Raw genomic sequence first — 13,020 nt, 5'->3', positions numbered from 1 at the left:
AAAAAAAAAAAAAAAAAAAAAAAAAAATTGTGCTTTCGTTTATATTTGAAGAAGAAAATATGCTTCTCTCTTTTGCATATATATTTTCTTAACAGAGATTCTATAAATTACTAGAAATGTTGTTTTAGAAGAAAATAACCTTTATATCTTTTCTTAAATCATACATACATGAGGCACGACAAAGGTGTAAGCATATCGTGGAGCGGATCAAGAAGTGGCCGTCTCCGTAACGTCTTGGACAGAGATGTGGTAACAAGCGCTAGCTAATATACTCTTGCTGCTAGGCAAAGGATTCCACAAGATATTTGTTTCTTCTTCAATCATTAATTAATTCCCAATGTAGTCTCTCAGTTCATAGTCTCTAGTTCATACATTGGTTCAATATTACTAAAGTAGATGTGAAAAAAAAAACTTTTTAACTTTTGCATTTTTTCCCCCAAAGGTTCAGTACAGCAAATATGATCCAACCTCAGAAATTTGAGACCAGAATATCAAACCAGAAGGTATCGAAGTCGTATCAAACTATCATCTAAGTTAATAAAAAGTTTGATAACATTTCCCTGAGATCAAGCCTCTGTGAGTTTCAGACGCGGAACAACATTCATTGACTGGAGTTCCTGTTACCACATAATGCACAGAACGAGTTAAGAAAGAAACATAAACAAGCCAGAGGATAACTATAAGAACGGGGTTTTTTTTAAGAGAGTCATTACTCCATTAGAGACCCACAAACCAGTAAAACCTAAAACATCAATGCTTCTTACTTATTTAGAAAGAAATTTGTATTCGAAGATCAAAACTACCAATAATTTCCAATGGGACCAAGGAGAGATTCAATTTGAGCGGGGTGGATCAGTGGTTTTACCTGGAATAGTAGCTTGCATGCATATGGGAGTTTCATAGTAGCAATGTTATCGCCATTTTTACATGTTGAACAACATGCCTTTTTAAGCTTGTAACTGTAATATCCCAACAAACCACAAGCTCTGCAAACCTGCAATCGAGGCTGTATCAAAACCAGTTGGGCATCCTAACCGTCTCCACGACATAAAAGATTACCCCATTCAATGTTGCTGATATCTTTTAGACAACATCAGCAAGACAAGGAGTTGCAATGACTTCACAGATTTTGCCACTTATAAAAACAGTGCATTACGATTTAGTTACCTGAACTTCAAAAGGATCACTAGAAACCATGAGCCGTTCGTAGATCAACATGCTGGCCCCATAAGCAATAAGACAATCTCGTTCCATTTCTCCCACCCTTAAACCTGGAACAGCGTTAGAGATACAATCAAATTCACAAACCAAAACCCTTAGTATAATAGTAGAAAACAGAACAATAACACGAAACAAGAGTAAATTTCACTAAGGCTCTCTGTAGTTTGGATAGGTCTCACAAACGAAACCTAACCCTTATAACAAAACGTAATAATAAAACACTCTTAAGGAAAAAAAGAAAATACAAGTCCTAAATTATTTCATAAATCATAAATCAAAAGAATATGTATCAAATCCAGAGTGAAGATACAGAAGTAAGAGGCACAAACCTCCATTCTTAGATTTCCCTTCAGTAGGCTGTCTTGTCATCATGACACGTGGTCCACTCCCTCGCGCATGCATCTTGTCTAGAACCTATTCAACATAAGTACAAAAAAGAGAAATTCTGTTTACTTTTTGAGAAAAACTACTGTACTCTGATATTTATTTATTTTTTAACAGACAAAAATATAGTTCACATAAGTTAAGAGGAACCTCACCATGTGTTTCAATTTCTGGTAATATATTGGCCCCATAAATATGTATGCTTCCAATGGCTCGCCACTGAGACCTGCAAGACTCTCAAGGTCGTCATGTTGATGTACAAGAAAGAATCATTAAACCCTATATTGCTTTAGAATAAGAATCAGCATGTCCGTTAAAAATGTCAAAGGATAATGTCTTCGCCCATTTTAGTGAGATCCTAAACGACTTTGTACACAAATAAATTAACAACAGACACTAGAATGAATTTTAACATGAAACTGCACATTCTGAAATGTGTACAGAATCATAATGCAGTACCTGAGTATAACAAGTCCTTCCCACTGTATGAGAACCCTTTCTCTACAAGGGTCGCACTGCAATGATAGAAGATCATACGATGACATTAAATGCCAAAAGAAAAGGTTATAAATGGAAGAGAAACCTCGTAGTTTACGAGAGAAAAAAAGTACCTTATAGTCTCAACCTTGTCTGCATGGCCTCCTCTTTCTCCAAAAGCACTACCATAATGAAATCTACCACAAGAAACCCCAGCCTTACTTCCAAGGAGTTCTATCATCTTACCTACTGTCATACGACTGTGACAAAAAATATGTTAATACATTCGTCAGTTTTAAATCTCAAGTAATCAAGAAGTTTCAGATGAAACTCGAAAGTTTTGGACCGACGGGATCATAACTGTTGCTTCAAGTTGGGTACCAAAACAGATTTTATGATTTTCTGCCAACTGGAAATCCACTGTTACTTGTTTGTTACATCGAAAAGATTCTTATAGTTAAGGCAACGCAATGGTAACAAATGAAGCAAAACCTCTACACAAAAGGCCCCATATACACGCACACACTCGTACACAAAATGCAGGATGTTTTGTTCTTTTGGCTCCACGTTATAAAAAGGCAGCACAGATAGATAGAGAATTGTCTTAAGGAAGAATTTCTAACCTTGGAAACCCATGTGGATTCATGATCAAATCAGGGCAAATTCCAAGCTCAGAAAATGGAAAATCTTCTTGCTGAATAATTGTACCACATACACCTTTCTGCCCATGCCTACTGCTGAATTTGTCACCAAGCTAAAAAAAAGCCGGACCAAGACATGATTAACACTGTAGAACACGAGGCCTAGGCTAGAAGCATAACAGTATTGAAGAAAACTATTCTCACCTCTGGTCGACGAGTATGTCGTATCATATATTTGATACATAACTGGTTATTTTTAAAAGGACACAGAGCAACTCTATCGACCACTTGTGTCTCCCCTTCAGGACCTTTGAAATACTCTCTGGCCGAACGGTATTGACTGAACATTACACAACGAACTGAACATCTGTGATTACAGTTTTAAGAAACAATTATGATCACATATTCGAGAAATATATTGGATACCTATCAGATAGCTGAGATGTACTCTTATTAATTACGTCCACAGGGGTTTGTTTATTTATATAAACATCATTTGGTCTGATAATTTCTCCCGGAGAAGCAATTCCATCATCGTCCAGTATCTTAAAAAGAAAAATTGATTTAAGATGTATTAGCAGAGGAAAAGGCCACAAGTCAAATAAATAATAAACAACAAAAAGCAGCAAGGAGATAAGGGAAGGAAAACGCCTTGATTCAGACACTATCACTAGCTGTTTGGATTAGAACTTTCCCGTCTTCAAACACAATAGGAGGGTTTATGCCATCTATGTCATAATTTCTAGGCAGAGTCATATTTTTTGGTAATGGAGAGTATAATTTGAGAGATAATCAACAACCATATCGTGCTTGGTCCCTCTTATAAGAAATTGCAAAAGTTAAAAAATGTATTGTCCTCAATGGATTACTTAGACTGTTTCCACAACATCTAAGAAATGCATAAAGAATTAGCAATGATAACAAAACATATTCCCAAAGATGCCATTTTAAAAATATGACGTCACAAGTCTTACGATATATGGCATATGCAGACAAAATGTAATACCTGCATCTTTTCTGCATCTGGGCCTGTTCTTTGTGGTCTGAGTATTCTGTCTACTGTATCGTTGTCGTGCTTCAGGCATGTAGCGACAATTCTGTTTCACAAGATAAGACAAGACAACACAAGCAATAGTTAATGTAAGAGACAGACTTTCAAAGAAAACAACTTTGCCACACAGAGAAATCCATTACATACTTTTTCATAACAATGCAGCGGCCGAAACCACGATCCAAGGAAGATTTGTTCATCACTATTGCATCCTCTATGTCGTATCCACTATAACTCATTACAGCAACTGTTGCGTTTTGACCTGCTCCAAGTTTATCGTATCCAACCTGTTAACAAGCATAATTTATTAGTTTCATATTATTAATACATTCATACTAGAGTAAAGAAACGTACCAATTCAATTGTCCTTGTGGTCAACAGGGGTCTCTGAGGATACACCAATAGGTAAAGCAATGTGTCCATCCGGTTTAACTAAATACAAAGATTATAAAAAACAAAATCAGTGTCTGACAGATTTAGACTTCATACAAAAACATGATGCAACGGAGAAGATACAGGCATTAAAGTATTTAGACTTCATACAATCAACTTAACTAAGTAAAACCTAAGATAGCATGATAGGCAACAATTTATCTAATCACACTAAAAGTGGAAAGAAGCAAGATTTGCTTCAGTGAAATGACATGGAAAGCATAAACGGACTTGCCTGGTTGTAAGCAATATTTCCCATAGCTTGTTTCCCCATAGCACACTGCACACAATGTAACAGGAATTAATGACTAATAACGAAATGCAAACCAACAAAAATTGCAGCTCTTAAGTCAGATTGTGCAGCCTTAAGTCAGATTGTCTAGAAACACAAACCTGATATGTATTTCTAGGTGACTGGTTATGGTGAGGGTAGGGAATAAGACCAGCAACAACACCTAAGATGGTGAAAGGTTCAATCTCAATGTGGGTTGTGTCTGCCCTTATCTTAGCAGCTTCTGCTCCTTCATCCAGTTCCGCAGTAGCTTCACTTTCATATAAAGCGATCTTGAAACAAGGAAAAAGAGCAGTTCATCATTCTAGGCTCCTTACGGTGCAATAAAATAGAATACAGCTGGAAATATGAGTCTGAGATGAACCAATGCATTATTTTCCTCATTGACATCAAGATACTCGATTAAACCGTCACGAATAAAGTCATCAAAAGTGCGAACTCCATCCTTCAGAAAAGTACAAATCAGTCAGCCAATGATTTTAAATTATACCACTATGACAACTATGCATGAATCTGGGAAAATATAACACATGTACCTGTAATTCCTTCATGTGGTGTTGTTTAACTCTTGATATTCCTTTATCCGCTATAACAAGTGGACGACACACCCGCCCACCATCAGAAGCAACGTAAACACAATGCTGGTAAACATTTTTTCTTTGGAGTCAGTGTCAGTAAACATTTGTAAATTCGTCAGAAAAAAATATATATATTAGCAGGAATTTAAATAAAAAAAAAATAGTTTCCTTCATCCTTTATAAGCAATCATCTACGAAGTTGTAGGTTTTATAATTCGCATCCTAAGCTGTAATTCTACTACAAAATACCAAAAGGGAGGCTACTAAGACTACAAATAAAACAACAAAATTAATTAATGTAGCTTCCACCATCTATTTTTAGCTCAGAAATCTTAATCTTCAGTTCTAGCTATATCAATCCATATTACCAAATATAAAGCTTAAGTAGTACATACACAAAACATAACCGAATAAATAAATTGGATTTTGCTTGGTGGACGAATGAGCAAAAGCTATCTATAAAGTGCACAACGCAAAACCTAGTACCTGCTTTTCGTTTGTGAACACACTGACGAACTCGCCAATTTTTCCAGCTCTACGCAGCCTTCTAAGTGAATTGGCGAAGTACTGAAACAATAGAAACTCGTGAAGCGGTGTAAATATGTGTATTGTGCTTGTTGGAGATCTGTGTCTTTATATAAAGTACCTGTGGCCTTCTATGTTTGCCAAGTATTAGCCCATTCAATATTACCAAAAATGAGTCAGGAGTATGCAGCTCCTCTGCTGACAATACTTCCAGATCTGTAACACCCAATTTGTAGCACTGTTTCCAGAGAATTAATTTGAACACACAGATTCAGCATTAGATTAACTAATTCTAGCAGAAGATAATGAGAAAGGGTAGTGTGGTTCCAGCGGTATCCTTCTCAAATCCATATCAAAGACGATTAATGCGAATAAATAGACTGCATGTGCCAAAAAAAATAGCAAACCCCTACCATAGCAACCAATGGCCCTTCCTCTTCATCCGTTGTGACATGAGTCATTAAAGCCAAGTTCTTGACAAGTCCACAAGCTTCGCCTTCTGGGGTATCACATGGGCAGAGCATGCCCCACTTGCACAAATCACAATACCAAAATCAGATGCAATGTAAAAGCAATAGTTTTCTTATTATCAGGCTGATAGAGAATGTATCATTACCTGGCTGGGTTCCAATGATCTAGGCCCACTTACTTTTCTGGACTTTTCAAATTGTGGCGAAATTTTCGTGATAAACCCCATGCTCCCAATAAAAGATAACCTTGTTAACACCTATATGAAATTTTTTTTTTGAGAATGAAGTAGCATGAAGGCGGCTGAAGACATACACAGATATATATAGAGAGAGTGAGACTGACCTGTGTCATGCCTTTTCTATGCATTCTAAACCTTTTAATATCGAAGTTTCCAGTTGAAAGGGTTCTTTCTAGCCCCAAAGTAATACTGTCAGTAAGATACTACGAGCACATGACAAAAGAAAATTGAAGTTTTACTATCAGAAATTTGACTCCAGTAACAATTTCTGCGAATCTAATCAATAAAAAAAAAATTACTGTCACAATTCAAGTAGCAAGGAAATGCAAGTTCATAAAGCAAGAGGTAATCGGCATAATAACACCTAGCTAATAATGAGCTTACTGCAAACAGAATTTTTTTTTTTTCCAACAACAGAAATATATTTTCTATTATTTCAAGAAACATGGAGGAAACACACAAAAAAAAAACAAAAAAAAACCTTAGAAAATGAATCTTTGATGTTATTTTGACAGAAGATCATTTGCAATTCCAAATTATAGGTGTCTAATACATGTTTTTCAGGTTAAGAAAATTGAATGCAGGACCTGAATCAGCAGGGAAATATATTTCCAAACTTACCTGGGAGATATCAAATTTGGAAGCCCGGTTTGCTTTTTTAAGAATTTCATCTACATTTCTAACGGCCTCACTGGTCATCGTTTTGAACAAATCCTGTAGCAGGGAGAGGGAGGGGAAAAAATAGGTAAGAACTAGACAAAATCTTACAAAAAAGGAAGAGAAAGTACTGTGCTTGGTGATATGTTGCAACGACACCTCAAAGAGAAGAGATATTAGTTGTCCAGATAACTCCAATCGCTTGTTACCAACATAATCCTACAAAAAGACGCACATTTGAGAACTCACGTTACAAGCAATATGAACTTTCGGGTTACAATAACACTTGTCTACAGATCATCCTTAGTTCATCTCAAATCACAGACCAACAAGTTAGCCATCATATTGAGTTAAATCTTTAAATATGAATGGCTCTTCTAAGAGACAGCCAAGAAAATTTGTAAGCCAATTTAAGCATGCCCTCCCTTTTTTCCATTGGCTAATCTTTAGTTAATCTAAGTATCTACAATGCCATACAAGCAATAATCCTAATAGAAGGTCATCATATTACCTTGTCATCCATTGCATCTTTGTTTAACATTGCTTCAATCATTCGTCTCAACATCACGCCAACATAGAAACATTTTTGACGGAAATTGTTGTCACGCACCTTAAGATACTTACAGGTACGTGCGCAAGAAATAATTCTCTGAGGATGTATAGAACTCTTCCGTCCTAGTAAAATCATGTAAATATACAATGTGGAAGTTTCAGTTAGCAAGAAAACTTTCATATTCAAATGTGCAGGGCCAAAAACATACTCTCCATCTGTATAGAGTTAAACTAGAGAGTGTGATAGTGGAATAAAGAATAAAACCATTTCAGGTAAAGGGCCGTATGATGTTTTTTTCACCTACAGTAATAAACAGATAAAAAGAATATGTCACATACTTCTTGCTGCAAATTGACAAAAGTCAAAATCTATTGTTATTCTAACATAACCTGATAGTTTCTACTGTTATTCTAACATAACCTGATAGTCTACTCTTCTGTTCAGCTTGTTTAGTCCTCAATGGAAAAACACGACAACATGGAAATAAATTGACGACTTAATCCCGATACATCACAAAGTGAGGTGGAAGGAACTAATTCTACCACCAGAAAGTGTATGACAGATCTCATTTCAGTAGACTGAGATATGAGCTATGGTCTTTTTTAAACTATAAAGAGATCTTTTTAAAACAGGGCAGTAAAATATTTTCTAGATTTTTTAGATAATTTTTGAAGCAGACGATGTGTTCACTAGAATCATTGAATAGAAAACTAAATGACTCAATAAGATAACTAAAAAAATGCACCTTTGCCTCGAGATACTCCAGTGCTTGTTTTTGTGTATTCACACCTTCACTAACACACTCCTGAAAATAAATAAGCATTCAGAGAGATAAATATGGCATGGAAGATTAAGAAATTCATGAACTTTCACACTCAACAAAAAGGACTAGCTAGGACATTGGTTTCGTATGGCAGTTTTTTATGTGAGACACGGGTAAATGATATTCACACATCACCTATAACTTTCAATAGCTATAGCAAGAGGGAGTACGAGTATTTTCCGAATGTCAACGAAAACCCTTCCATTCTAAGAGCCATAGCAGTTGCTTCTATATCTTTATGCATCACCAACCGACCATGGCGCTCACAAGTGCACCAGACTTGATCAATATGCATAGTATCAGATTTAAGTATCATTGTTTTGATTAACTTCCTAACTAAAATTGTGAGAACAAAAACAATCAACCACAAGGATCACTGCTACGTATTTAGTTTTGCCAATGAAACAGATTCAAAAATTCATATGACGAAAATTTATATTTATATCCATAAACTACAGCTGCTTCTAGGTTTAGCGTTATTATAAATTGAAAGGTTCACTCAAACACTAGCATCATTACGAAATTACCATAAATTAGACACAAGATAAAAAGCAGGGGGCTATAATACTTGCCTCAATAGAAGGTAAGAGTGATGCGCTAAAACGGGGATCCCTGCCAACCATTTGTACAATCTCTTGATCGCTCTCCATTCCCATAGCTTTTAGGACAATTATAACTGGAATCTATGACAAAATCACATGCTCAGCCAATAGAACCCAATGCTGAAAGATCTATAATTAAATTGGTGGACATGATAATGTATCTACACCTTTGTTACAAATCGATGAAGAAATAAATATATCTTCTCCTTTTCCATCTGAATAACTGTTTTGCTTTTCGTCATTTCAGTGCTGCTTGTGACGGATGCATTTATGCTGAAAATAAGCAGTAAAAGAAAGAGAGTGAGCAACTCGAAAAACTGATAAATGGAGAGTGGGCGGGTAAACAATGGAAGAACACTGCTGAAGAATAATAGAATGATTTGGCTTGAAAATGAATGTATTTGAGGATGCTTTCCATCAATACTACAGGGGCTAAAATATTGTAAGAGATCACTTACTTCCCTTTTTTATCAGAATCAATAATAATTCTATTCTTTGAAAGTTGTTCTTGTATCAACAACACCTGAAATGAACATCAAACACCAGCACAAGAAATGCATGGCTTCAGGTCACGTAAAAAGGAAAGGATCGCATGACAAACAAATCGGATAACTATTATTGACAGAAACAGCTAGAAACAGAAACACGTCAATTAGAACGAGAACAGCGTTGAACTGTGAAAAAAGACACACAATCGAGTCCGAACTAAGAGACGTAATAATACACAACATATATCCACAAAATCTAAGTTCGGACTACTAGGCAATCTATAGATTCCATATGATAGCTGGAAGAAGATTATATATAAATATATGAATTATCACCTTCTCAGTTCCTTTGATGACGAAGTATCCTCCAGGGTCAAGAGGGCACTCACCTAGAATCCAAATGAAGTACAAAAAATATTATGAACACGAAGATGTAATGTTAAAATAGGGGTACAAAATACAAACCCAATCTTGCAAGCTCCTCTTCATCTTTTCCATGTAATACACAGCGGCAACTCCGCAACATAATAGGCATCCTTCCGATAATTACGTTATCCTGAATAAAGAAACATCATATTCAGCCTGAGTTTGATTATAAGCATCATTATGTACAATAAATTTTCTTTCTCATTTACCTTTTTAGCTGGTGTCTTCACTCCATGACTTCCATGAACATAATCTATATTGACATATATTGGAGCAGCATACCTGGTAATTAAAACAAGAAGTTATAATGCATTTACCACAGCCAATAGAAAAGGAAAGTTATTGATGATGTAGACGGATGAGGAACAACATAAACAGGTGGAATTCAGATTCCAACTGCACAACATATGCTCAAACATCAAACTAGAAAACAAAGATATGACTAGTAAAGAACACTTTACGTCATGTCTGCTAATCGGCACATGTGCGGATTAAGTTGTTCCGCAATATTAAGATTTATAACTGAGGGTTCACCAACTCTGACTGACTTAAACCTGCATTAAAAGTTTAGCTACGAAAGGTTAGTTTTGTAAACAGGAGAAGTCCAATAGATAAGCACAATCTCTTTATATATGCATCTGTTGTAATGAGGACTTAGAAAAGGACTGCAAAACACCCACTATTTTACTTGAAACGAGACATCAATATTCATACATTGAGACTTGTCAGATACAAGAAGAAATTGAGATTACAAAGTTTGACCTTAGGAAGACTGATGGGTCAATGTCGGACTTAATAAGATTATTTGCCTGAACAATCTTTTTAATCCCGACATTGATAAAGTAATTGAAGGAATCCAGGTGTTGCTTCACAAGTCCTCTCACCTACAAAACAAGAACAATTACACAGTCAAGTATGAATCACTTTTGTCACCAAGATTATACAGTCAAGTATGAACAAAACAAGATTTTGTGTTCTGTGTGTACCTTCAAGAACTCGGGAACGAGCTGGAACTTATCAGCTGTAGACTTGATAGGAGCTGAAAGCTTTTCCTTGTCGACGAAGTGATCATCATTGGTCAAGCTGTTTCAATAGAAAAGAGTAACATTATAAATCATCTAACTAGTTCAATTAAAATCTAAAATCATCGCCGAATCAACCAAAACAAAATCCATGAAAGAAGAACATACTCTAAGTCTTCTTGATCGAGACCCATCGCTAGTTAACTTGCAGTTAAGCTGTCAGTTACGAGCAAGGGAGAATCGTCGAAGAGATTTTGATGGGAGGGTTTCGTGCGATTCGAAGAAGAGATTGAAGCTGCGATCGTACAGTCTCTTTGGGAGGTAGATAAATTTTCTGAAGTTCTCTCCGGAAGAAATTATCGGCTACGGAAAGCGATGGCGGAGTGTTGCTGATTTGACAGGCAAGGGTTTAGGGAAGAGGTTCAGAGCAGAGACGACGGCTAAAGAAAATATGACGAGTAAAAAAATATAAAACGAAATACAATAGGGTTTTTATTGTAAATATAAATTTATCCCTTTTTGCGTTTGCGTTCGCGTTTGCGTTTCTAGGCCCCGACATTAAAGTCGGTTCGGTTCGATTGTTTTTTTTTTCTTTTACTTTTTTGTCACTGTGGTGAAAAAGATTAAGACGGTGCAAATTTTAGGTCGGTTCCATGATAAGTAAATCGTTCTTTTATTTTCTTTCCAATTTTTTGAAAGATTTTGTTGGGTACATTTATGTGAAATTTGGTACATTTTGGTTAATTCAGTTTGTTTGGAATTTTGGTTAATAGGAATATAATAGGATAAAATTAGGTATATATTTTTGGTTAGATTAGACAAAGAAATAAGACTGATCGGTATGATGCATCTGAACCAAGACTTGTCGATTTTAGCTCAAAACCGAAATCAAACAAATTAGCCAAACTTGAGCTTGGTTTAGTCTAATCCAAATATAGAAACCAAAGCAAATTGGGTGGACCATGTATTTCTTCCGGGTACTTTTATATAACATCAGTCTTACCCAAACTTTGGTCTTTTTACTAATTCGACCAAAAATGGATGTTTTAAATTTGTTGCTGTACATAATTAAAGTTTGAAATATGTTTTATATACACAAAATCTTGTAATTGAAATATGTATATCCCCTATTTAATATTTTGAAATAAATATAACTTGAAATTTTTTATAAATAGTTTTAAAAAATTCCTCCACCTAGTATATACATGAAGATGGTTAGTGTCGGTTTACTGTTACCAATCGAATATTAGCCACCACTACGGTAAAAGGAAAAATGCCAAAAAAATCTGAAGTTATTTTTATTTGAACGTTTAATACCCAATTGTTTTGGATTAGAATAAAAATACACCAAATAATAAAAACATGTCATTTAAAACCCAAAATAATTAGTATTGTTATTTTCATACCTACGATTTTTCAACAAAATCAAAATTCCAATTTTACCCTGATTATCTAATTAATTATTTATTTTTAATATAAAATTTTCGGTTTTCTGTTAACCATATCAAATCGAGAATTATCACTGGTTCTCTACTTCTTTATCTCTTCTTCCTCTTCCGTAAACTATGGCTTGGCTCAGTTCAGTCTAATCCAAACGCCGACGGACACACGTTCCAAATCTAATCATACTATAATTTCGCTTTAATCCTTCATGTAACCATATCCTTCTAAATTGTTCCTGAAACTTTCGAAATGTTATCCAAACTCCACTTTTAAAAAACTTATAAATAACATTTTAGGACTGAACCTGCTTTTAGTGACGACCTAAAACTCTTCACCCCGACGGCGCCGCCGCCTTCAGCTTTCGCCGGGGATGGATTCATCAGTAGAAGCTGTGGAGAAGATCTTGAATTACAGTTTCACGAACAAGAATCTTCTCAAGGAAGCGACAACGCAAACCTCTCCTGATTGCGTGGGCTTATCTCCTTTATTCAAGCGTCTTGAGTTCCTCGGCGATTCGGTTCTTGAGGTCGCCTTGTCGAATCACATTCACCTCACCTACCCTACTTCCACTTCCACATTCTGGGAGGTGCATAGCCTGCGACCTCCAAATGTTAGTAACGAGAAATTCGCTCGTGTCGCCCTCAATCACAACCTCTACCAACTCCTTAAACGTGACGTTCCTTTTCCTTCGTTAGA

General features: G+C 35.7%; 1 pseudogene; it reads right to left on the bottom strand.

The window, feature by feature from the left end:
• On the bottom strand, positions 403-11,326 carry LOC104760419 (annotated as a pseudogene).

This window comes from Camelina sativa, chromosome 18 (assembly GCF_000633955.1).
Source record: "Camelina sativa cultivar DH55 chromosome 18, Cs, whole genome shotgun sequence".
NCBI classification, from domain to species: Eukaryota; Viridiplantae; Streptophyta; class Magnoliopsida; order Brassicales; family Brassicaceae; genus Camelina; species Camelina sativa.
The sequence above is the reverse complement of the archived record's forward strand: the minus strand, read 5'-3'. Positions and strand labels throughout refer to the sequence as shown.